Raw genomic sequence first — 24,094 nt, 5'->3', positions numbered from 1 at the left:
TTATTAACTCATAATAAGTCATATATATATATATATATATATATATATATATATATATATATATATATATATATATATATATATATATATAATTTATTTTTAATTTATATTTTATATATATTTTAACATATATTTTATATTAATAAATGAGTTTGTTATACATCTGGCATATATAAAGAGAGAAAGAAAGAGAGAGAGAACTAGTATAAAATTTTATTGAGTAAAGTATGGTTTTTGTCCCTAACGTTTGGGGTAAGTTTCAAAGTTGTCCCTAACGTTTCAATCGTCCTATTTAAGTCCTTAACGTTTCAAAATTGACTCAATGTTGTCCTGCTGTTAGGGATTCGTTAACAGAATTGACGGCGAGACAAAATTGAGACGATTTTGAAACGTTAGGCACTTAAATAGGACAAAAATGTTAGGGACAAAAACAATGCATAAAAATAAATTTTAATTTAATTTTATCTTTCAATAATATTAATTTTTTACTGTACATAGTATTCAATTATTTTTTAATTATATCTAAATAAATTACATTTAATCACATTACTTTCATTTTAAATAAATTTATTTTTTTATAATTTTAAAGAATTTTGATATATTAGAGACAAAAAGTATAATTTATATTTTATTGTATATATATTATTTTTTTCTTTTCTACAAGTTTATATACTAGTTATTTTACAATCATTTTATGATAACTAAAAATCTTTAAGAATAAAATTATAAAAAATAATTTATTTAAAATAAAAATAATATAATTAAGTGTAATTTACTTAGATGTGATTAAAAAATAATTGAATACTATGTATAGTAAAAAATTGATATTATTGAAAGATAAAATTAAAATTTATTGCTTTGTATCATTTTTGTCCCTAATGTTTTCGTCTTATTTAAGTCCCTAACGTTTTAAAATCGTCTCAATTTTGTCCCGCCGTCAATTTTGTTAACGGATTTCTAGCGGCAGGACAACATTAGGTCAGTTTTGAAACGTTAGAGACAACTTTGAGACTTACCCCAAACGTTGGGAACAAAAATGATACTTTACTCAATTTTATTTATTATTTGATTTTAATTAAGAACTCAACATTGTAGTACCTAAGATCAATTATTTTTTTCTTTTTGAAATTTTATTTTTTTTCCTTCCAACTCCACAATATCACTACTCGCCGGCATTAACTTGCGAAAAATTTAAAAATTGGTTAAACATTCAAAGTAAAAGAATGTTTGCTTTAGCCTTCAATACTATAAGATAGATCTAAATTAAAGGGAAAAAAAAAAAAAAAACTTTACAAACACCGAAAGAAAGGCCTATGACTTTGAGTCTTTGAGCAGGTCTTGAAGGAAGAGATGATAATTCACATACTGCTTATTCCTTTTGGTGCGTTATCATTCATTCATTAAAAACAAAAATAATGGTTCTTGAATTGAGGATAATTCTACCATCTAAACCAAAAGTTATCGAGAGGATACATGGTTTCTATTTCTATAAATTATAAATAGAAAATTAAAAAATCACATAAGACAAATGAAGTGATAATATTCGGATAATATTAGAGAGATAATAATCTAAAATGGTAATACTAAAGAAACAAAAAAAATAAAAAATAAAATTTGTTTTATTTAATTTAGTATTTATTAATTATTATTAATAAATAATTAATAAAGTAAATTTTGACTGTTTTCAACTAATTTCCTTTATATGTTTATAATATCATTATTCTAATAATAAAGTGAATAAAGAGGATAAAAAAAAAATCTAAACCGAATAAAAAAATAATATTTCGCATTTAAGTTATATTAGTAACTAAATCCAACTAAATCATTTACATACACGCTTATACGTTTTTTTTTACGCTCTTTTTTCTTTCCTTTGTACATCATCACTACTGTTATTGTTTTTTTTTATTCTCAATTTTTTTCTTCATCTTTCCTTTTCATTATCATTATTACCACTACCACCACCACCATCTCCTCCTCTTCTTTCTCCTCCCTTTCTCATTTGCATTTATTCTTCTCTTTTCTTTTCCTCCTCTTACATTATCATCATCGTTATCATTGTCTTTATCGTTTTATTCTTATACATAAATTATAGAGTTTTTTTTCTTCCTTTATTCTCTTTCAAATTTTTTAATATATAAGATTTCAAGCTAATAAGTGTGCATTTAAGTCTAATTGAAAAACAATGCTCATAAAAGAAGTAAAAGTAACAGAAAAAAAAAAGTAAAAAATATAGCATTAAAGAAAAGATTTCTATATTTTTGTAGCAATATTTTAGTGTCAAAATTAAGAAATTTCGGTGTAAACCTAAATAATATTCTAATAGATAGTACAAACATGTTCATTCAAGTAATTTTAGTGTTATCCTGTGATCTTTTAGTACACAATTTATTTTTTACATTCATTCAGTTAAATAAGATTATTATAATACATGTTCATTCAAGTCTAATATGAGAAGCAATACTAAAAAAAAAAGTAAGAATATACAATTCAAAACACCTCTCCTCCTCTTTCTTTTATTCTTCATTATCTTGATCATCATGATTATTTAGCAAGATTAGAACACCAATTAATATATTCCTTCTCATTATCTTTAGTTAGTAAGTATGAAGAAAAAAAAGAAGTTCTCATTGAAGCATAAGAAGTATAAAAAGACATTAAGATAACATTTTTGTGTTTGCAGTAAAATTTTGGTGTCAAAATTAAGAAATTTTTGTGTTTTTTAAAAATATTTTGGTGTCAAAATTAAGAAATTTTAGTATATTTTGTTTCGGACAAGAATTCAATTCAATAAATGTGAACCTACATCTATTTAACTAAATAAGAGTGCAATAGAGTACAAACATATTCATTCATGTAATTTGGGTGCTATTTTGTGATATTTTAGTATGTAATATACTTTTTAGATTTATTCAATTAAATAAGACTATAATGCATGTTTATTCAAGTATAATATGAGAAGCAATACTCCTAAAAAAGTAAGAATAACAATTCAAAACTCCTCTGATCATCATTATCATCATCATAAGAAGGAAAAAAAAATAATGCATTAAAAAAGATGTGTTTTGTAGTTAAATTTCAGTATCAAAATTAAGAAGTTTTGGTATTATTGTTAAAAAAATTTGGGTTATTTTTTAATAAATTTTGTATAATTCAAAACTCATCATCCTCTTTTTCATTATCATCATCTTCTTCTTTTGTTGTCTCACATTCTCATAATTCTTCTTATTTTATCCTGTTAATAAGAATAAAAACAAGAAAAAGAGACGAAAAAATCAAACAAAGAAAAAGAAGACATACATAATACGACAAAAAATTACCAGAAAGATGAAGAGGAAAAGAAAAGAAAAACGCAGCAACTGCATGCAGAGAAGAAAAAGGAACGCGAAGCAGAAGAAGGAGCGCGAAAAAGAAGAAAGAATGCGAAGAAGAAGAGGCATGCGATGTCGCTGGGAGTTGGAGCATGTCTACATGCTGTCACTAATAAAATTGGTTTTTGTTAGATTTAAACCTACTTGGTTGGACTTGTTTGTCAAAAAGACTTAGATGTGTAGAGGTATTGTATACATTGAAATGAAAGGGATAAATTGAAATTAAATATAAGAGAATCACTCAATTTTTTATTCGATTTCTTGATGAAAAAAAAGGGATTCTTCAACCTAACTTGTCCACACCATAGTTCAAAAATTAGATTGAAGTGACTCACTCAATTTTCTACCCAATTTTCTAATGGGAAAAGCTCTACATCCATGTAAAAATTAAATGGATGGTATCCATGTAACTTTCACTCCACGCCCCACACCCCGCTTGTTTTACACGCGCCTCTTATAACCTAGATAACGAATCCTTATTTTGCATTATCAACGTTTCTCAACGTAAACTTTTTCATACAACATAAACCTCTTTCTTCTTTTTCTTCTTCTTTTTCTTCTTCTTTGACCTAATTAAATTCGTTGTTCTCCTCTTTCGCGTTTTTCTTCTCTGCATTATGGATTTGGATTGATTCAACGCAATTATATTCGTCGTTCATCTTCTTCTTCGTTTTCTTCTTCGATCTGCACTTTTGAATTGAAACAATGAATGAATCAACTTCAAATCAGTTGAATGAGTGCAATTTTGATGATTCTTCTCAAACGAATCAATTTGATGAGGTTTGGATTATTGAATTCTGAATCGAATTTAATGGAATGAAATTTCTAATTTTATTTGAAGTGAATTGAATGGACTGAGGTGATCTACATCTGAATTGAATTCAATTGAATTGATAATATGTAACTGTGAGTAATTGTGAGTGTCAGTAATTGTGAGTAACTCTGAGTAAATGTGAGTAACTTTTCGGTTCGATAAGTACTAAAGAGGTAGTTCATCACTTTCATGTTTTCAGTTCAGTCCGCAGAAAGAAGTCTAACAAAAATTAGACCAATATGTTCTATTTTCTTCCCTAAGCACTATATAATTGTTTCACCATAATTAAGATTTCGGTTCACCATAGCTAAGATTCGGTTCACCATGAGTATTGTGTTTGATTCATTCTGCACTATTCAAAACTCTTCTTCCTCACCGTTTACTGCGTCTTCACCAGAGAGAGAAGAAGAAAAAGACAAAAAAATACAGCAACAACAACAACAAAAGAATGACGATAGAGTTTCAGGGTTTAGGGTTTTAGGGTTTAGGTTTATGGGTTCAGGGTTCAGTGTGTTTCAAACTTTCGGTTTGTCCCGTGTATTAATTTCGGTTCACCGTGTTCATGGTTGAGGTTTTAGGGTTTAGAGGTTTAGGGTTTAGGGTTTAGAGTTTAGGATTTTAGGGGTTTAGGGTTTACGGTAGGGTTCAGAGTTTAGGGTTTAGCATTTAGGGTTCAGAGTTCAGTGTTCAGGGTTTGGGTTCAAGGTTTAGGGTTTAGCGTTCAGGGTTCAGAGTTCAAATTTCAAGTTTCGAGTTCAGGGTTTAGGATTTAGGGTTTAGGTTTTAGTGTGTAGGATTTAGGTTTTAGGGTTTTAGGGATTTAGGGTTTATGGGTTCAGGGGTTCAGGGTTTTGGTTTTAGTGTTTAGAGTTCAGTGTTTAGGGGTTCATAATTTCTTGGTAAACAGGAGAGCGATTTGGATTACTCTTCTGAAACGAATCAAACTGACAAAGTTTAGATTATTCAATTTTGAATCGAATTGAATGGAATGCAATTGCTAATTTGAATTGAATTAAATGGACGGAGGTGTACTGAATTGAATTGAATTGAATTGATAATACGTAAATTGTAGGCAGAGTTATTTGAATTTGATTTTATATAATGGATTATGTTTCGTTCACTCAGTACTATACAATTGTATTGTTTTCGATTCACCATGAGTACTATGTTCGGTTCACCATGAGTACTGTGTTCGGTTCACCATGAATACTGTGTTCGGTTCATTCTGCAGAAAGCTGTTTGAATTTGATTTTATATAATGGATTATGTTTCGTTCACTCAGTACTATATAATTGTATTGTTTTTGGTTCACCATGAGTACTGTGTTCGGTTCATTCTGCACTATTCAAAACTCTTCTTCCTCACCTTCTATTGCTTTTTCACTAGAGAGAAGGAGGAAAAGACAAAAAAATACAGCAGCAACAACAACAACAACAAAAGAATGACGATAAGGAGAAAACATATGAAGAAGAAGAAACGCGAAAAAGGAGGAGAAGGAGGAGAAGGAGGAATGCGAAGAAGAAGGCGAAGAAGAAGAAGACGCTCCGTGCGTAAACGAGCGTGAAAAGAAGAAGAAGAAGAAGAAGAAGAAGAAGAAGAAGCACGGGAGAAGAAGAAGAAGCGTGGGGGAGAAGAAGCGTTGGGCGATTTCGTGTGTATTGGGCGCGTGTATTTCACGTTTCATTTAATGGTATTGAATTTTTTTAGTGTTGGACCAACTGGACCAACTGATTACATGGATGTGTAGCATCCCCGTTTTCTAATATAACAAGAGAATAACTCACTCAACTTTATTTATCTATACCATGATTTCATCACAAAACTAAAAAGTATTTAGGCACTCCTTTAATAAATAAATAAAATTAAAATATATCAAATTAAATTAAATATTTTAAAAATATAAAATAATAATTTTTAATTAATAATTAAATTTTTTTTAATCACGAACATATATAAAGTACGTATTAAGTTCAAACTGGGCGTTTACCCGGAATATTACCGGGAGGATCATAATTACATCTAACAAGGGTGCCTATATTATTGTGGCACTTGATTCTAGCACAACCCAAAAGCTTAGAATGCTTCCAAATAATTTGAGTATAGCTACGACAGTCACCACCAACACATTTGTTGGTTCCACGGTCGTATTTGAATTTCTGCTTGACCCACATCCCCACAGCCTGTGTTCCAAAAAAGGTTGTATTTCCCAATTTACGTGCAATGTTCCAACCAATACCGCTTGTAGTTGAAGGTTTACTTCCCAAGCAGTCCTTAATGTGAGTGTTCAAGAAATTATGTGCATGTGTTTCTAGTTGCGTGTCCCACTTCAGCGGAAGAGACCAAACTTCTTCACGTATTTCGTTGTGATATTTAAGATAGTCGCGTGGAGAGCTTAGTGGTACTTGTTCTAATGAACACAATAATGGAACTATACTCACAAAACTTATTACTAACACCGCTAAAATATTTAATAACTGTTTCATTTTTTTGTTTTTTTTTCTACAATGATTTCAAAAATAAAGGTGAGTTGGATTATTGTTTTAATGGGGCTCGGGATGGCAATAACAACTAACAAGTATGTTAACCAATTTGGGTTGGTCGAGTGGTCAGCTCACTCGTCTGTTTAAGTAAGTGTTGGGGATTCGACTCTTGTTTTGTACATGTAGCAACCCATTAGCTAACGACAAACTTTTAAATGGAGCTCAGATCCGCAACAGATTAATTTTTGACCTGTCAGATTGGGAGATACCGTGAGAAAAAAAAAAAATAATAACAAGTATTTTAATTATTGAAGCAACTGAATGATTAAATAAAGACAATGTCCCTTGACTCTTTCATAGCTAGGGGGTTAAAAAGGCTTGAATATTACCAAATCAAAATATTATGCTTTTAAGAAGGGAGAACTGGTGTAGAATTTTTCCTTTTCAAAATATTTTACTATTAGAGTCTACGTAGGAAATCAACATTTAAAATCTTACTAAAAATTATCCAAAATATCAGAACATCCAAAACTAAAAATACATCTGATTCATTTATATTGAGTTAAACATAAAAAATTCTTAAATCAACCAAATGAACGTCAACTAAATCTTTATAAAATTTTCCCAACAATTGATATTATAGCACATTCTTCGCAGTTGGATTTATAGTCGCAGTTTTGTTTTTGTGCCACCCATTTGCACACATCATCTATTTCGGTATAGTATTTAGATCTTCATATACGCACAATGTTATGATACTTGCCATGTTGATGTACTTGCATTGTATAACACATATATTATACATATATTGATTTACCGGAGGATATCAAGAAAGCATTAATAAAGAATGTTAATTATAAATACCATTTTTGTCCAAAATATTTGAAAATAAACAATAGTTTCACATCAATTAGAAATAAGATTAGATTTCATTAAAACCAGAAAAAAGGCCTAATAAGTGACATTAACCATTCATGTGTTACACACTTACACTGTTCTTGAATGATCATGAACATGATACAATAGTCTTACACTAGGAGACAACACCGAAAGAAAAACGTTAAATACTATTGAATTTATTGTCGGATGCAGTGTCGGACATTAACGGTAGATTTACTGCCGGTAGATTCGACAATATATTCGTTGGGTAAAATTGTAAAAACGTTATCGTTGGATTGTAAGTTTTCCAACGATACACTACAAAAAATACGTTGAGTACCGTTGGATTTACTATAGCACATTAGCATCAGATTTTCCTATGGATTTAGCGACGATTTTAGTGTGGGATTCATCATGCCAAATAATTACCTGCGGATTATCTCTTCCGACAGTAAAGTCACCGGTAATATTTGATAGGAAAACAAGGCAAATAGCGCGTCAAATTTAGCGTCGGATTTACCAGCGAAAAAATATGACGGTAGACACGTTTATTGAAACGCCGAGTTTTGGTGATCCGCACCGCGTTACCATTGGAGTTATCCGACGGTAATCGCGTCCTAAAACTGAACTACAAACCCTCTCCCCTTCATTTCGAAATCTCTTCTCTCTCTACCCTATTTTCTCTGTCTCTCTCTGCCCCTTTTCTCCCGTCGCCGCTGCGTCAGCACCGCCGCCGATGCCTCCTGTCCCGCCTCCCTCCTCTCCTTGCACTAACCCATCTCCGTGACGAGAGAGTTGCTGAAGCCGCGGTGGGTGATTCGTTTATTGCGTCCCAGCAGGATGCTCCTCCACCACTACCCGTCATACGACTGAAGGATATGGCCTGATGGCATGTAGGCGTGAGTACATGCTATTTCAATGTCTTTTATCCACAATCTATTTTGAATTTGTTAACGTTTATGTGTTTTTATGTGTTTGTTAATATTAATTTTTTTCATTGATAGGTTTGCATCAAACAACAATCCATGCACACAGGAGATCTCCGAGGTCATTAAGTCAATATACGACACCGCATGGTCGAGCTACACGAAGACCCCTGCTGAGATTAAAGAGTGATGGTTTCAAAAGTGGGTGGTAAGAACCCAATATTGTTAAATTAACTATGTTTGAACTGTATTTTATTCGACAAACTAATGTTGTTGAATCACTTTGTGCAATTGAAATTTATATGGGATAAAGAACATGATCTGATAATCAAGAAGATCTACGACCATCGAATAGTTAAACGACTTCAGGAGATGATGAGCGACTTTTGTCAGGAGTGCGACCACTTAACGATCTGTGTAAGACCTAGGATTTTCATAAAAAAATATTATTATGAGTTAATTTCAATTTATTTATTCNATCTCTAATTTTAAATTAGAATACTTGATAGCAATTGATAATTAAATAATATTTTTCTAATATAATTTTAAAAAATTAAATAAGATTTCAAATTAATACTCTATGCTCCAATTTATTAAAATTATCAAACCCTAATTAGTCCAAATATATCCCCAAATTTAACTCTAATCCTAATTTTACCCTAACCCCTACCCACACTCACATCACTGCCACTCACCTTTTTCCCCTAACCCTACTGCCATTCCCCCTTCGCCTCTTCCTCTGTACACACACAAATCCAACATTCAGCATAATTTAGAAAAGAAAAAACCAAACAAAGAAAGGTAACCAACAGAGGAGAAGAGAGAAAGAGAAGCGGAGAGGGAGAAGAGGGAGAAGGGAGCACCGATGGAAGAAGAAGACGCGCCAAAGCTAGTGGACCGCGACGCCACTGTTGCCGCGCCCTGCCCGGCCGTCGTTGCCATTCTGTTAAGCCGCTGCCATCCTCGAGCTTGCCACCGTTGCCTTTGTTGCCGAGCAAGAGCGGAGAAGTCACGCAGCAGAGAAGAGGAGGGAAGCTCACTGCGTCGCAGTCGTCACTCCCACCGCATCGCACCGCCGCTGGTCCACCTTGGAGCCGCCGTCGAAGCAGAGCCGCGGAAAGAGATGAGTTCGCGTAGGGAAGAGAGAAATGAAACTGGGAGAGAAAACGAGCACGAGAGGAAGGAGACGGCCGTTCTCATCGCTGCTAGAGGTTCCACCGCCATCGTTGGTGCCAACCGAAGTCACCGCCGCCTTTGCAAGCTTTTTCCGAGCTGTTTTAGTTCTGGTCCTGCTACAACTCGCCAATGTCCCTACTCATTTCTAACATTTGTTCAGCCTTCGCCATAGCTTGCCGTCGCTGGAGAAACACTTCCGGAACTGCTCAAATTCGCTGGTAACATTACCTTGGTACCAATCTGGTTTTTGGCTTTTACTTTCTTGAATTTGTCTTGCTTCTATTTTGTTCTGTTGTTTTGATTATGAGCTTTTGCTTTAACTTGTAATTTCCAGTACCATTCTTGTTGCGCTCCGATCGATTTGAATCTACCGCTTTTCTTGGTGTTATGGTCATTGTCGTTATAACGGGGAGTTAATGTTGTTGCTACTATTGCAGTTCTGGTTGCTGCAGTTTTGATTTCTATGAGTTTCAATACTAAGGTTGGGGTTTTCTTAAAATTTATTTTATCTTATAGAGTTGTTATAAATAGATATTAATGTGAGAAACATGTGTCTGTGATTATAATTGTCTTATAAATGTGGTTGTTTGCTATACTTAATGACTGATTGCTTGATTGCTTGAGTGGTATGATTGTTGAAAAGAAATTATTTTAAAAAGTTATTTAGTTGATTATTATGAAAAGTGATTTTTCTTAGTTTTGAAGTTATTTTGATAATGTAAATGAATCGGTTTTGAAAATTATTTGAGATATGAAAATGAATTAATTTTAGAAGTGGTTTAATTTTGAATTAGTTTGATTTTATAAATAATTTAATATTTGAACTGGTTTAATTTCAAAAAAAAAATTATTATTGGAAATGGTTAGATTTGGAAATAATTTGATATTAGAACTGGTTGAATTTTTGAAAATGATTGAGATTTGGAAATGGTTGAGAAAGGGTTTGAGGAATGTTTGGATGGAACCCGAAAAGGGTGGCAGAGTTCGAGTTTTAGAGGAGATGCTGCCAAAATTTTATAAAATTGGAAGTTTCGTTTGAAGTAATTATTTAAAAAGATTTAGTTTTAAACATGATATGTTTTAAGATTGATTTATTTAGGAAAGAAAGAATTATGTTTTGATTTGGGATTGTTGATGAACGGAATGGAAAGAAAGATGATGAGAATTGACATTGAAATATGATTTTTGAATGAATTTGGAAATGAGATATTGATTGACGAATGATGATGATATTGAGAATGACTTAGATATTGATGAATGTTAAATGAATTATTCATATGGCTTATGAATTTGAATTATCTGAGACACGAGTTTCCCTTGGTAGATGCAGTGGCTTGCCACCACTTGCTCCAGGTTGAGACTCGATACTCTGTTGACCCTACGACGTAAGGGTGACTGGGCACTTATAAATTCCCGGGAATGGTACACGCATTGAGCGATTTGATATATATATGAGAAAAAGCTATGCATAGACTCATGGGGATGCGCGTCGGGGGACAGTCCAAGGGTGCAAATTGGACTTGTCGGGTTGTCTGTATAACCAACAGATGAGCTCATTAGCCATACGACAGACATGCATCATATGCATTTGTATGCTTTGCTTGGGTTTGAATTTGTTTTGGTTAGCCTAATTGTTAAACTGTTATTAACTGCTACCTGAACTATTTGCTATAACTGCTACCTAAACCTGTGCTTTTCTTGTCTATTTTGCCTGTATTTGTCCTGGTGTGCTACTTTTGAGAATGAGCTTTGGTGCTGAATTGATGATTGTATTGATTGATTGCGTGGTTGGTTTCTGATTAAGATTTTCTTATAAGAAAAGAAAGGTTTTGGATTTATGGATATTTAAATATTGATTTTCGAAAAGGGTTTTTGGATGACTTGTTGTTGGTTTTTTAAAAGATTCAAAGGACGAACAATAATCACTGAGCTTAAAAATGGATTTCTCTTTAAATATCTTATTATGACAATTCTGAAACTCTGTGGTGAGATCGTATGGTTAGGTTCTCATCCCCTACAACTTTATCTTTCTAGGAGACAGATGAAAAAGCTCACGAAGGGTTGTATTGCGTTTCACTTAGTCGATAATGCTTTATTTACTTATCCCTCGCCATCAATATTATATTATGTAAGAGGGATAGAAGTTGTATGATTTGTATGTATATAATATGTATAGGATACTTGAGTAAGAAGTTTTGTACATGTATATGCTTGTCTTGTTTTATTTAAAAAGTAGTCTTTTTCCGGTTTTCAAAAAGAACAATGATACGATTTCGAGTAAAAGGCTCCTATTTTATTATTAAGTATATGAAGTCGTCATAATACTTCTTGCTATCAGAGTAGCATCGCCGGAAGCGTGATATTCTGATAGTGAGGGTGTTACATTATGGTATCAAAGCAGTTCATCCTGATTAGAGCCTTGGAAATGGATTGACTATGCTTCATTGCATACTTTGAGTGTTTGTCAATGTAGTAGGTGTTGTTCGGATAATAAGAATTAGAGCTTTATGTATATGACTGTCTATTGATTAACGCTGTTAGCTTACTGTTGCATATCTGTTGATATTAAGTCTGGGCAACTTAATGTTGATGGTTTATGTGACGGGAAAGTTAATAGGTTATTATAGACAAATTGGAATTGATAAGTAATGGGTAATGTGAGTCATATGGTTAAGGAATGCTAGAGTTCACTTTTCGTGTTTGGTTTCAACTTGTGATTCTTATCTGCGTTGCTTAAGTTGGCATATCGTTCCTTCTTTACTATCCTCATTGAAGTTCCTTGACTCGGATTCCTTCCTTGAACTATAATTTAACCATTTTTCGACCATATTTTATTATTCATCCATAACCTTGCTTGATTGTATTCTTGAGAGTATGCTTGCGTTTTTTTTTAATATATATTCGTCTTTATTATTAATTATACTCTTCTTCATGAATCTTGAGCTCATTGATATGATCTTGAACCTGTTTTGGTGTGATGCATCATTCCTTACCGTCTATTTTTAAAATTCTTGTTTTGGGATTGAAAAAGTTTAGAATTGACTATTTTTCCTGTCTTATTCTGTTCCACAATCATCCTTTGAACTTTTGATGAGACCCCTTTTAATTTAGCATATACTTCCCTACATGAATTCAAAAAAAATTTCTTATATGTTTAGATCTGTTTATCTGTAATGTTTCACCTATTCTTTTATAGATATGTGAAAACAATTTCTACCTTAGATTTCCTTCTTTGACTACAACTCGATTTACTTTTAACTTTATCACAATTTTTATACGTATTCTTATGTGATTTCGCACCTGAGTATGTTTCAAGACTCTCGAGGAAATATTTTTGCTCATAGCTTAATTAAGTTCTATTTTATAAACCTTGCATATCTTATTTTAATTTGAGATGTTTTGATGCAATACCTTTAGTATTTCTTTCGAAAAGTGAATTCATTCCTTTTTGAGTTTATCCATTCCTTGTGAACGCTAGCATTGACTTTTAGTATTCTTTTTGACCCAGCTTAGATTCGGTTCAAAAGAGTGTACTGTTCTTCTTCTTGATTGTTCCTACCGAAGTTCTTAGATTCAAATTCCTTCTTAAGATTATAGCTTGATTCTCTAACGACTTTATTGCAGTTCTTACGAATATCCTTATTTGATTATGTATTTAGATATTCTTTAGAGAAAGGTTTTTATCTCTTTCCAGTTAGTTTTTGTTTGGTAAACTTCACCTAATTTATTTTTAATTTGAATTTGGTTTAGCATACTACATTGTTTATCTATTGTTGTTCTTTTAAAAAAATGTCGGGCTCATGTCTTTCTTCTTATGAATAGACCGATTCCTTTTTTAAGCTTTTCATTTATGTGGATGTCATATTTGATTCTGTTTTTAATTACTCTCTTATTTTTTTTGAACGTCGCCATTAGTCTTAGTTTTCCATTTCTTGTGAATCTCATACTCATCCGAGTCAACTTGAATTTGTTTCCATCTAATGTACCATTTGTCCTTTTATTCATCTTTCTTTAGTCAAAAGTTCTTTCTTGAGAATTATCTATTGATTGAGTTGTCTTCCTGGCGCGTTTTGTATTCCTTTGGACCAATTGGAAGCTCGTTTGATAATCCATGCCTAGTGAGTTCTTGTTTGAATTCCCTTGATTTAAAGATCCTTTCTTCCATGGGCTAATTTCCTTTTAAGTGCATCGTAATCTTCTTAAATGATTCTTGCGAGGTGGTTATTCCAAGTATACTTTCAGAATTTTGTTTTGAACCATTTTGAAAAGTTTTGAATTCTTTTGAAGAAATTTAAGTTTTGAATCAACTTTTTTTAAGTTGTTGAGTTCCTTCTTAACTATGAAGCACAGACACGGATACAGACACGAGACACGATACGACACGCAACACGGCGACACGCAAATTCTAAAAAGTTGTCAGACACGGGGACACGCATATATTAATAATATAATATATTTAAATAGAGATATGTCTTAATAGAGATATTTTCAAAAACAACCATATGATATGCATTTTTTCCTAAAGTGTATAGGTATTCAAAAGATAAAATTCTAAACTCTTATGTCTTAATAGAGATAGTAAGAATTTTGTACATCATATGTACACCAAAAAAAAGTTATCTAAAGTCATTATTTCTCCATCATATATGGTTGATATCTTCATCATTAGAAAAAGTCACTCTTTCTAACTCCGGTTCATCAAGAGAAAGGTGAGCAACTTCAAGAACACCATTTTCTTCATCAATTGGTGAAAAAGCATCTCCAGCAATATCCCACATCATAGCTTTCCAACTCCGGTTCATCAAGAGAAAGGTGAGCAACTTCAAGAACACTATTTTCTTCATCAATTGGTGAAAAAGCATCTCCAGCAATATCCCACATCATAGTTTCTCCTTTATTGTATTATGGAGTTTTTCTTAAAAGAAGACGAAGATTAGTGTGGACAAATACTAAATTTTCTGCATGTTTAGGCTTCAACTTGTTTCTTTTTAGGGAATGGATAAAAGAATATGTGCTCCAATTCCTTTCACAACAAGAAGATGAAGATGGTTGCCCTAGTAGCCTAAGAGCAATTGGTTGAAGAAATTTTGCTTTACCACCATGAATTAGCCATCAAGACTTTGCATCAACTATGCCTTTATCATTCAAAGAGTCATAATCTTCAAAGACACCTCTACCATCAGAAAAGCTTGCAAATTCAATGTTTACCTTTCTCCTCTCTTCTTCATTAGGAAAATACCTCTTCAAGCATTTAACTCTCTCATTAGTGATCTCAATATCTTGATGAGGAGAAAATCGTGTAGGATATTCTCTCAACCATTGGTGGCTATAATACCTATATAATTAGTGTTTAAGCATAAATTAATAATGATTCAATTATCTTCACTTATAAATAAAAGTTATAAACAATAAATGTAAAAAGTTACCTTGGATTCAATGAATGTGCTAAACAATGAAGATGTGTGCTACTTTACGTCCATCTTTGAACTAATATTGAGTGCACAACATTGTAGAAGGACGATGACTCTTGTTCATCTTTTCTTTCATAGAGATATATAGCACTTTTTACTTTCTTGATCATTGAATCCCACATCTCATGGACCAAATGAAGAGTATGTGCATGTGTCTGTACTTCTTAAAACATCATAAATAGGATTTGTGAAAGCAAGAATATAATCAATTTTTTGCCACCAATTTCACTCAAAAACTTTTCTATAACAAACTCAGCTTTGCCAATATTATCTTCCTTGTATGAAGACCACTTCTCACTTATAACCATCTCTTTGAAGCCTTGCTTTAACAACCTAAATCTTTTGAGCATCACAATAGTAGAAGCAAATCGAGTAGGAGCAACATTAAGCAACTTCAATGTATTAAATTCATTGAAAATAGATAACCTCATATGATGATTAACAATAAAATTTTTTATAAAAGAAGCATCATCAGCAATTTGAGTAATCCATGAGCATTCTTGATAGAAAAAATTATTCTTCTCTGTATTCTTAGCTGCACAAATGTCCTTTAAAGCAAGGTTGATAGTATGAACAACACAAGGAGTCCAAAAAATAGATGAAAATTCAGCTTCAATCAATAAACCAGCTGCTTTACAAACCGACGCATTATCAGTCACAATCTGCACTACATTTGAGAGACCGACTTCTCTTATCACATCTCTTATTTGCTTTGCAACATAATCCTTGTCTTTGATCTCATCTGAACAATCTACAGCTTTCAAAAACATAGGCCCACTTTCAGTTACAGCCATAAAATTAAGAAGAGGCCTCCTTTGCGGATCACTCCATCCATCACTTACAATGCTCAGTCCCTTTCCACTCCATGAATTCTTAGTAGGTTCTAACATTCTCTCCACATGTTGCTTCTCTTTCTCAAGCAAAGTTGTCCTCAATTTATTATATCCAGGAGGAATATAACCATCAATATAGTTATTGGCAGCATAAGAAAAAACTTTGACAAAATACGAATTTTTTGCTAGATGAAAAGGTAATCCAGATGAAAAAAACATTCTAGCAATATGTAAATCTAGAGTCTCCCTTGCATTCACATTAAGAGCTTTCTCTAAAGGTCCAGTAGCTCTTCTTTTTCTTGAATCAAGTTCACTTGCATTAGATAAGGGTGGAAGAGGAATTGACTTAGCCTTTTTACTTTCATGCAACAATGTACTTTCAATATCAAGTTTCTTAAGTTCTTCAAGCTTTGTTGATGTAACTTTTGCACAAAATCTAATTCCTTTTCCTGAAATCTTCAATAAATGTGCTCTTACTCTAGTATAAGAACCACTGAATAAAACCTTGCAAAATTTACATTGAAATTCAAGATTTTCGTCCCCTTCAATTTTATCTTTCTTTGTTACAAATTTCCATAAAGGCTTATCAACACTTTCTTCAAAATTGTTTTGAACACTCTCTGAACTCATCTCTCACAACCCTACAATAATTTAAGAACCAAAATTACTTTTTACAATTCAATTTCTTGAGCAAAATAGAACTAAAAAAAGCATAAAGAGAAAACAAAACCAAAGAAAATTATTATATAATACTAAACATTTGTGTAAGCTGAGTTCATTCCCAGCTATTATTGTTTAATGTTTACTAAAAAAGAAACAGATAAAAACATATTATAAGAGGTGCGAATTGCCAAAGACCACAACAAAACCTTAACAAATAATCTTTCAATATGAACATGATTACTAAGAAGAGAAAGATAACCTAAAGTTATGAATCAGGATTACCATTAGAACCATGATATATATAATAACGGAATATACATAAATGCATATAGAACAAATTATAGACAAATTGTTATCTAGAGTCTAGACATTTACACTAAAACTCAAAATAAATTGATTTCTAGAAATCTTACAAGTCACTGCCATATTCCTCTTCATATACATAAGTGCTGAATACTGGCCTCATCGGTCCCTTAGCCTTTGAACTAGAGCCACCACCACCGCAACTCTTGCTCCACTTCTCACTATTGAAGCAATTAAACCAGCCACGTCACTTCTATCATCTTTAGGTCCTAACTCCTAACCTATCAGGAAGTGAGACTAGCTCCTTTTCTAAACCATCAAGACTCAAGAGTAACCTTACCATCAATCCAGTTTTTTTCCTCTTGTTTTTCTTCTATCAATTCTATGCCTTTCTATTACTTTCTAGTTTCTAATCTTCTCATAGCAGCAGTAAAAAATTATGAAAGAAGTATCAAATAATACCTAATTCCAGAAGCACAAAACAAAATAAACCAAAACTAAACCAAGAAGATGCACAGAACAAAATAGAAATCCAAAATCAAATGGAAGCACAAAATTGACAAAACAAATCAGAACCAAAGAGAAGCACAGAGGCCAGAGAAAAATAGAAATACAGAACCAGAAAATTGATGGATGAAAAAAAAAATATTCTCCCTTACTTGAAATGGAGGATGCAGGAGAGCACGACGGAAGAGCACGAGAGTAGGGCAATGGTCACGGTAGAAGTAGCGACCGGGGAGGTGGCGAACACGGCAGCAAGTAGTGACTGGAGAAGCAATGATCGGTAGTGAACAGCGATGACAAGCACCGCAGAAGAAGTGGCGGCAGTGAAGAGGAGATGCTGAGATTAAGAGTGAGTGGGTGTGGAGAGAGATGATGAACATTCACGGCAGTGATGACCGGAGGTGGCAGCGATGGCTGGAGGTGGCGGTAGATTGGCGGTGAGGAGAGGGTGAGTGGGTGTGGAGCCACGGAGCCAGAGACGGGCTTGGGAGTGGAGGTGAAAGGTTAGGTTTTTAACTTTTGTTAAAGTGAAGGGTGAAACTGATGAGGAGAGCTTTCCAAAATATCATTGGGCCGTGTCGGGCCGTGTCTGGGCTGTGTCTGGGCCGTGTCCGGCTGGTTTTTTTGTTTTTTGGACAGGACACGTTTGGACATGGGAGACACGCGTGTCGGATGAGTGTCTCCGTGCGTCGTGTCCGAAATGTGTCCGACACGCCGACACAGCAATTAAACAAAGTGTCCGTGCTTCATAGCTTCTTAAGCTTTTCATTTCTATGAGTGACATGCTTTATGAATCCTAATTAAAATCCTTTCATTTAAGTTTCTTTCTTGAAATGTGTTGGTTTCCTTCTTAGTACATCTTAATATTATTGAACATCCTTATAAGGTTGTGATTTCAAGTATATTATTGGAGTTTTGTTTTAAACCTTTTTAAACAAGTTTTGATTTATTATTATGCAACTTTGTCCTTGACTTTGCATTTCTTTACTTGAGCAGTGCCTCTCTTTGATGTGATTTGAACTTGTTTTGGTGCGATATAACCGTCTATTGAAGTTTTAATAAAATCTCTTTCAATTCAGCCTACACTCCTTTACCTTATACTCTAAAAATTTATGTATGTGATTTAAACCTGTTCAATTGTAATGCATCATTTTTTCTTTTATGAGCAAAACTTTATCTCAGATTTCCTTCCAACAAGATCGCAATTTTCATGCAAGCTTGAAAAAGAAGAGAAAATACAATTTTGCTCTTAGCCAAATTAATCTTTCCATTTACAAACTTTGTGTAATCTATTTTCACTTGAATTTATATTGAAATAATGCCACATTTACGCTTTTATTAATCTTTTGAAGGATGTTTGTTACTCATTTTCTCTTTCAGAACATGAAATGATTTTTCCTTAAGTTTTTCATTCTTTATGAACAATGTATTCGAGAGTATCCTTAAATCATACTCTTGAGTTCTGTGAATTTTGTCTTTGGTTTTGGATATTCTTATTTTGTAAACCTCATATTTACTTGACTCAGCTTGAATTCGTTTCAAAATACTGCATTGTTTTTCATCTTATTGGTCCTATTGAATTCCTTCGATTCAAGAGTTACCCTTAAAATTATCAGTTGATTCTCTTTCCAGCACTCTTTATTGCTTGTTCATATCCTTGTCTACTTGTGATTTCAATAATTCTTTCAAATTCTCGCGAACACGGTCCTTGTTGCTTTTCTTTCTTTTCTATGGTCTATTATCCTTCTGAGTATACTCGAGATTAGTTTTGGTATCTTGTGTGGCCGTTAGACTTAGTAAACGACACACTAGCCCTTTAGGACACGTTTGGTGAACGCAAAAGGGTGAAAATTGTAAGTATACGACGTTGCAGGGAATTGTGGAATCTTGTTTCATGTGAAAGAGTTTTGTTGATGTTAGGTTTGTGAGCATTAAGATTTGCGAAGTGTTTGACGAGGTTGAAAACCCTCGGATGAGTTGTTCGATGAAGTACGATTGAGGATGGTGGAAATAAGTTATGTTGAAGTTTGAATAATTGAATCTCTAAAGTTGGTGTGAGATCAGAGTTCGAACGTTAAGCACGTTGTTTTAACCTTAACATATTTTATAACCTTTTGCCGCCTTGCTTTACCATCACATGTTTGAAATATATCATCTTGTACATCAAGCCTATCTTGTAACTTCTGTTTCGCATCACACCTATACCCTTTATACCTTTATGCCATATGAAAATCCTGGTATTTGAAACTATATGTATATATATACTGAGAACTTTTTGCTTTTTCTTTAAATGCATTCAAGAGTGAAGTGATATGAAATCTCTTTTATTTGTATCAATTTTCGAGGACGAAAATTTTTATAAGGTGGATAGGATGTAAGACCCAAAATTTTCATAAGAAAAATATTATTATGAGTTAATTTTAATTTATTTATTCATAAAAGATAAATTATATTATCTCTAATTTTAAATTAGAATACTTGATCAAAAACTGATTAGCAATCGATAATTAAGTAATATTTTTCTAATATAATTTTAAGAAATCAAATAAGATTTCAAATTAATACTCCATGCCCCAATTTATTAAAATTATCAAACCCTAATTAACCCAAATATCCCCAAATTTAACTTTAATCCTAATTTTACCCTAACCCCTGCCCATACTCACATCACCGCCACTCACCTTTTTCCCCCTAACCCTACTGCCATTCCCCTTCGCCTCTTCCTCTATACACACACAAATCCAACATTTAGCATAATTCAGAAAAGAAAAAACCAAAGAAAGAAAGGTAACCAACAGAGGAGAAGAGAGAAAGATAAGCGGAGAGGGAGAAGAGGGAGAAGGGAGCGCCGGTGGAAGAAGAAGACGCGCCAAAGCTGGTGGGCCGTGCCGCCGCTGTTGCCGCGCCCTGCTCGGCCGTCGTCGCCGTTCTGTTAAGCCGCTGCCATCCCCGAGCTTGCCACCGTTGCCTTTGTTGCCGAGCAAGAGGAGGGAAGCTCACCGCGTCGCAGTCATCGCTCCCACCACGTCGCGCCGCCGCTAGTTTACCTTGGAGCCGCCGTCGAAGCAGAGCCGCGGAGATAGACGAGTTCGCGTAGGGAAGAGAGAAATGCGTCTGAGAGAGAGAACGAGCACAAGAGGAAGGAGACGACCATTCTCATCGCTGCTAGAGGTTCCGCCGCCGTCATTGGTGCCAACCGAAGTCACCGCTGTCTTTGCAGCTTTTTCCCAGCTGTTTTGGTTCTGGTCCTACGGCAACTCGCCAATGTCCTTACTCATTTCTGACATCTGTGCAGCCTTCGCTAGAGCTCCTCGTCGCCGGAGAAACACTTCCGGAACTGTTCAAATCCGCTGGTAACACTACCTTGGTACCAATCTGGTTTTTGGCTTTTCCTTTCTTGAATTTATCTTGCATCTATTTTGTTCTGTTGTTCTGATTATGAGCTTTTGCTTTAACTTGGAATTTCCAGTACCATTCTTGTTGCGCTCCGATCGATTTAAATCCACCGCTTTTCTTGGTGTTGTGGTCATTGTCGTTATAATGGGGAGTTATTGTTGTTGCTACTGTTGCAGTTCTGGTTGCTGCAGTTTCGATTTCTATGAGTTTCAATACTAAGGTAGGGATTTTCTTAAAATTTATTTTATCTTATAGAGTTGTTATAAATAGATATTAATATGAGAAACATATGTCTGTGATTATGATTGTCTTATAAATGTGATTTTTTGCTATACTGAATGACTGATTGCTTGATTGCTTGAGTGGTGTGATTGTTGAAAAGAAATTAGTTTGAAAAGAATGAGTGCATATCGGACCAATCTTCATTCTTAGGTCCAGTCAAGACCTCACCATGTGCATGACCTAGGTCCCGCTCTTGATGAGGCACACCCTGACTCAAACCAAACTGTCTTCTCAACCTATCAGACGCATGTCACTCAATGCATTCAAAAGAGATCAGCGGTACGATTGCACTCCAAATAACCGAGTGGTGGCGGATGTCAGCCGGAATCACACCTGCCTCAATGCGATCAACTGCATAAGCCTCCCAAACAAACTGAACACATTGAAGTTAACAGAGGATTACACACCAGATAATAATACGGCTAATAAAAAATATAAAGCAATTGAATATCACATACCTATCCTTCCTGCAGATCGTCCAATAACCTCCTAAAGTGAGCAAGAGACTGATATATGTAAGGCCGATAATCACGCTCCCAATTATGCCAGCTGACATCAGAAAGCCCGTTATATAAATATTTATCATAAAAGTCTCAACTAAAATGTGATGCACTTATTCAAAGCAGATGATGATTGAACTTACCTGTTTGCAAGCGGAAAGACTCGAGGATTGTCGGGAATTGGCGAGAGAAATGGTAAACGAATCCAAGCTCAGGTAAGCAGAAGGGTCAGTGGACCATCAATCTCCTTGTAGTCGACACGAGTTGCCCTACACAATGCTCTATACAAGTGTGCCAAACATGCCGAACCCCAACTAAATTCTCTGATCCCGCCGAAGTTACGGAGCAACAGCAGAAATTTCCAGTGCATTGCTGTCCTAGACTTGTCCCCAAATAGAATGGTCCCAAATAATAATATTATGTGACACTTTACATACCTCTAAATCGGAATATCATTATCTAAGATTAAATGATCCTTCAGTCTCCGAAACCATGTCAACTTTACAAAGCTTCCTCTACATTCTGTCCTCCTGGGTGCAACATAAAAATGATGGAGGCATTCGACCTCTAATGCCTTATAACTACTCAGAGTCGGTCCTGTAACTGGAATACCATTTGTCGGAAGGCCAAGAATTATCGCCACATCCTCCAATGTCGCGACACACTCACTAATTGAAAAATGGAACGTATGATTCTCGGGCCGCCATCTCTCGATCAGAGCATTAACCAATGTCGAATGACATTGGACAACTCTGATCTAGGAAACGTGATAAAATTCGGTCTCCCACAAATACCCCTCCACAATTGGATTATATGGATCCGGTGGCAAATAATGATCACATATTAACATTTATAAACCCTACAAAACATAGACATATATCACATTAATCAAATATAATCATACTTAATTAGCATACAATATTTAACATTCTTCCATTCTCATTATCACATAAGCAATATAACATAATTAATAAACTTTAAATGAATCTAAAATATACATCCATTTATTATCATTACATCCATTAAAACTATATTTCTAATATCTAAATCCTATTTATTTCTTAATAACAATTTCCATTCGTTTAGTTATAACATCATAACTAGAATGTTAAACTTAAATAAATTTAAAATTAAATCTAATTATTATTAGTCGAGGACATTAAAAATATATATTCTAATATCTAAACTAAATCCTATTATCTTTTATTTTTCACCTCCTTGACATTATTTATTTTTGTCTCCCCTCCTTGCGTTTCTTAATTTTTGCTGGAACTTCAATAGAAAAAAGGGAAGGAAGAATGTGGAATTTGAAAGAGATTGAAGGTTAGTTGAAGGGTGAGAGATGAACAAGTGGGATATTTGAGATAAATAATGGCTAGGGTTTTACCGCATTGAAAAGAGATTTATTGGCTGATATTTACATGTGCGACGCGTGACATTGGTACGCAAATCGGACGGTCCGATTTGTTTACCCTCTACGCCAGTAATCGAATCGTCTAATTACTTTCCCCTAAATCGAATCGTCCGATTTTTTCTACGCAGCCCCACACTAAAGTAAAACATGTCAGACCCCAATAACCAGGTATACACCATACCTAACATCATATTAAAATTAAAAAAATGCAATTCTGTTCTATTTTGTTTACCTTAACATTACTTTTATTGCGGAATTTGCATCTCTGCAACTTAAGTCACAAGTGCTACAGTCTCACGCTTTACAATGGACCAACTCTCTATTACTCTAGCCACAAAACTTGGATTTGATTTGTATTTGTATTTTTCTGTTTTTTTTTTAAAGGAGTTTTAATATTTAAGATTTTGTAAAAAAATAAAGAAATAATAAAAATACAAGAAAATGTTTTTTTTATCTCTTTTTTTTATAATTTAAATAATATAAAATATATTTATTTTTCAAAGTGTTTTATGTATATCATATTTATTGGATAAGAATAAAAACTCACCTCACATACACCTAGCTAATATGTTCGGTTTAAAGCGTTATACGATATAACCAATTTGGGTTGGTCGAATGGTTAGCTCACTCGTCTGTTTAAGCAAGTGTCGGGGAATTCGAATTTCGCCTTATACATGCAGCAACCCGTTGGCCAACGACAAACCCTTAAATGGAGCTCCGATCTGCGATGAACTAGTCTTTGGGGAGTGGATCCTTTCCAGTAAAAAAAATGGATGTTGTCAAGTGTTTAATCTAACCCTTCATTGTTTTTTCTCTCTTATTTAATTTTGGTCTCACTTAGAGAATTAAAGATGAAAGATCACACTTTATTCTCTCAAGTGTTTTTTTTCATTGGAAAGGATCCATTTCCCTAATCTTTGGTCTGTCAAGTTGAAAAATACCATAGACAACCAAAAAAATAAAAATTATACGATATACGTCGCTATAATCAATGTTATAATTAATGATTCTTACTAAATGCAAACATTTTAACCTTCGGTAGTGCAGAATCAAAAACTTTAAATAGGAAGACTAAAGTAAAC

The 24,094-nt window shown here is 33.7% G+C and overlaps 1 long non-coding RNA gene across 1 annotated transcript; it reads left to right on the top strand.

Moving 5' to 3' along the window:
* Positions 9,541–11,017, top strand: LOC107612496. The gene is made up of 3 exons (XR_001613783.2): positions 9,541–9,864; positions 9,981–10,127; positions 10,971–11,017. It is a non-coding gene; the product is annotated as an uncharacterized LOC107612496 (long non-coding RNA).

This window comes from Arachis ipaensis, chromosome B08, assembly GCF_000816755.2.
Source record: "Arachis ipaensis cultivar K30076 chromosome B08, Araip1.1, whole genome shotgun sequence".
Lineage (NCBI taxonomy): Eukaryota > Viridiplantae > Streptophyta > Magnoliopsida > Fabales > Fabaceae > Arachis > Arachis ipaensis.
The sequence above is the reverse complement of the archived record's forward strand: the minus strand, read 5'-3'. Positions and strand labels throughout refer to the sequence as shown.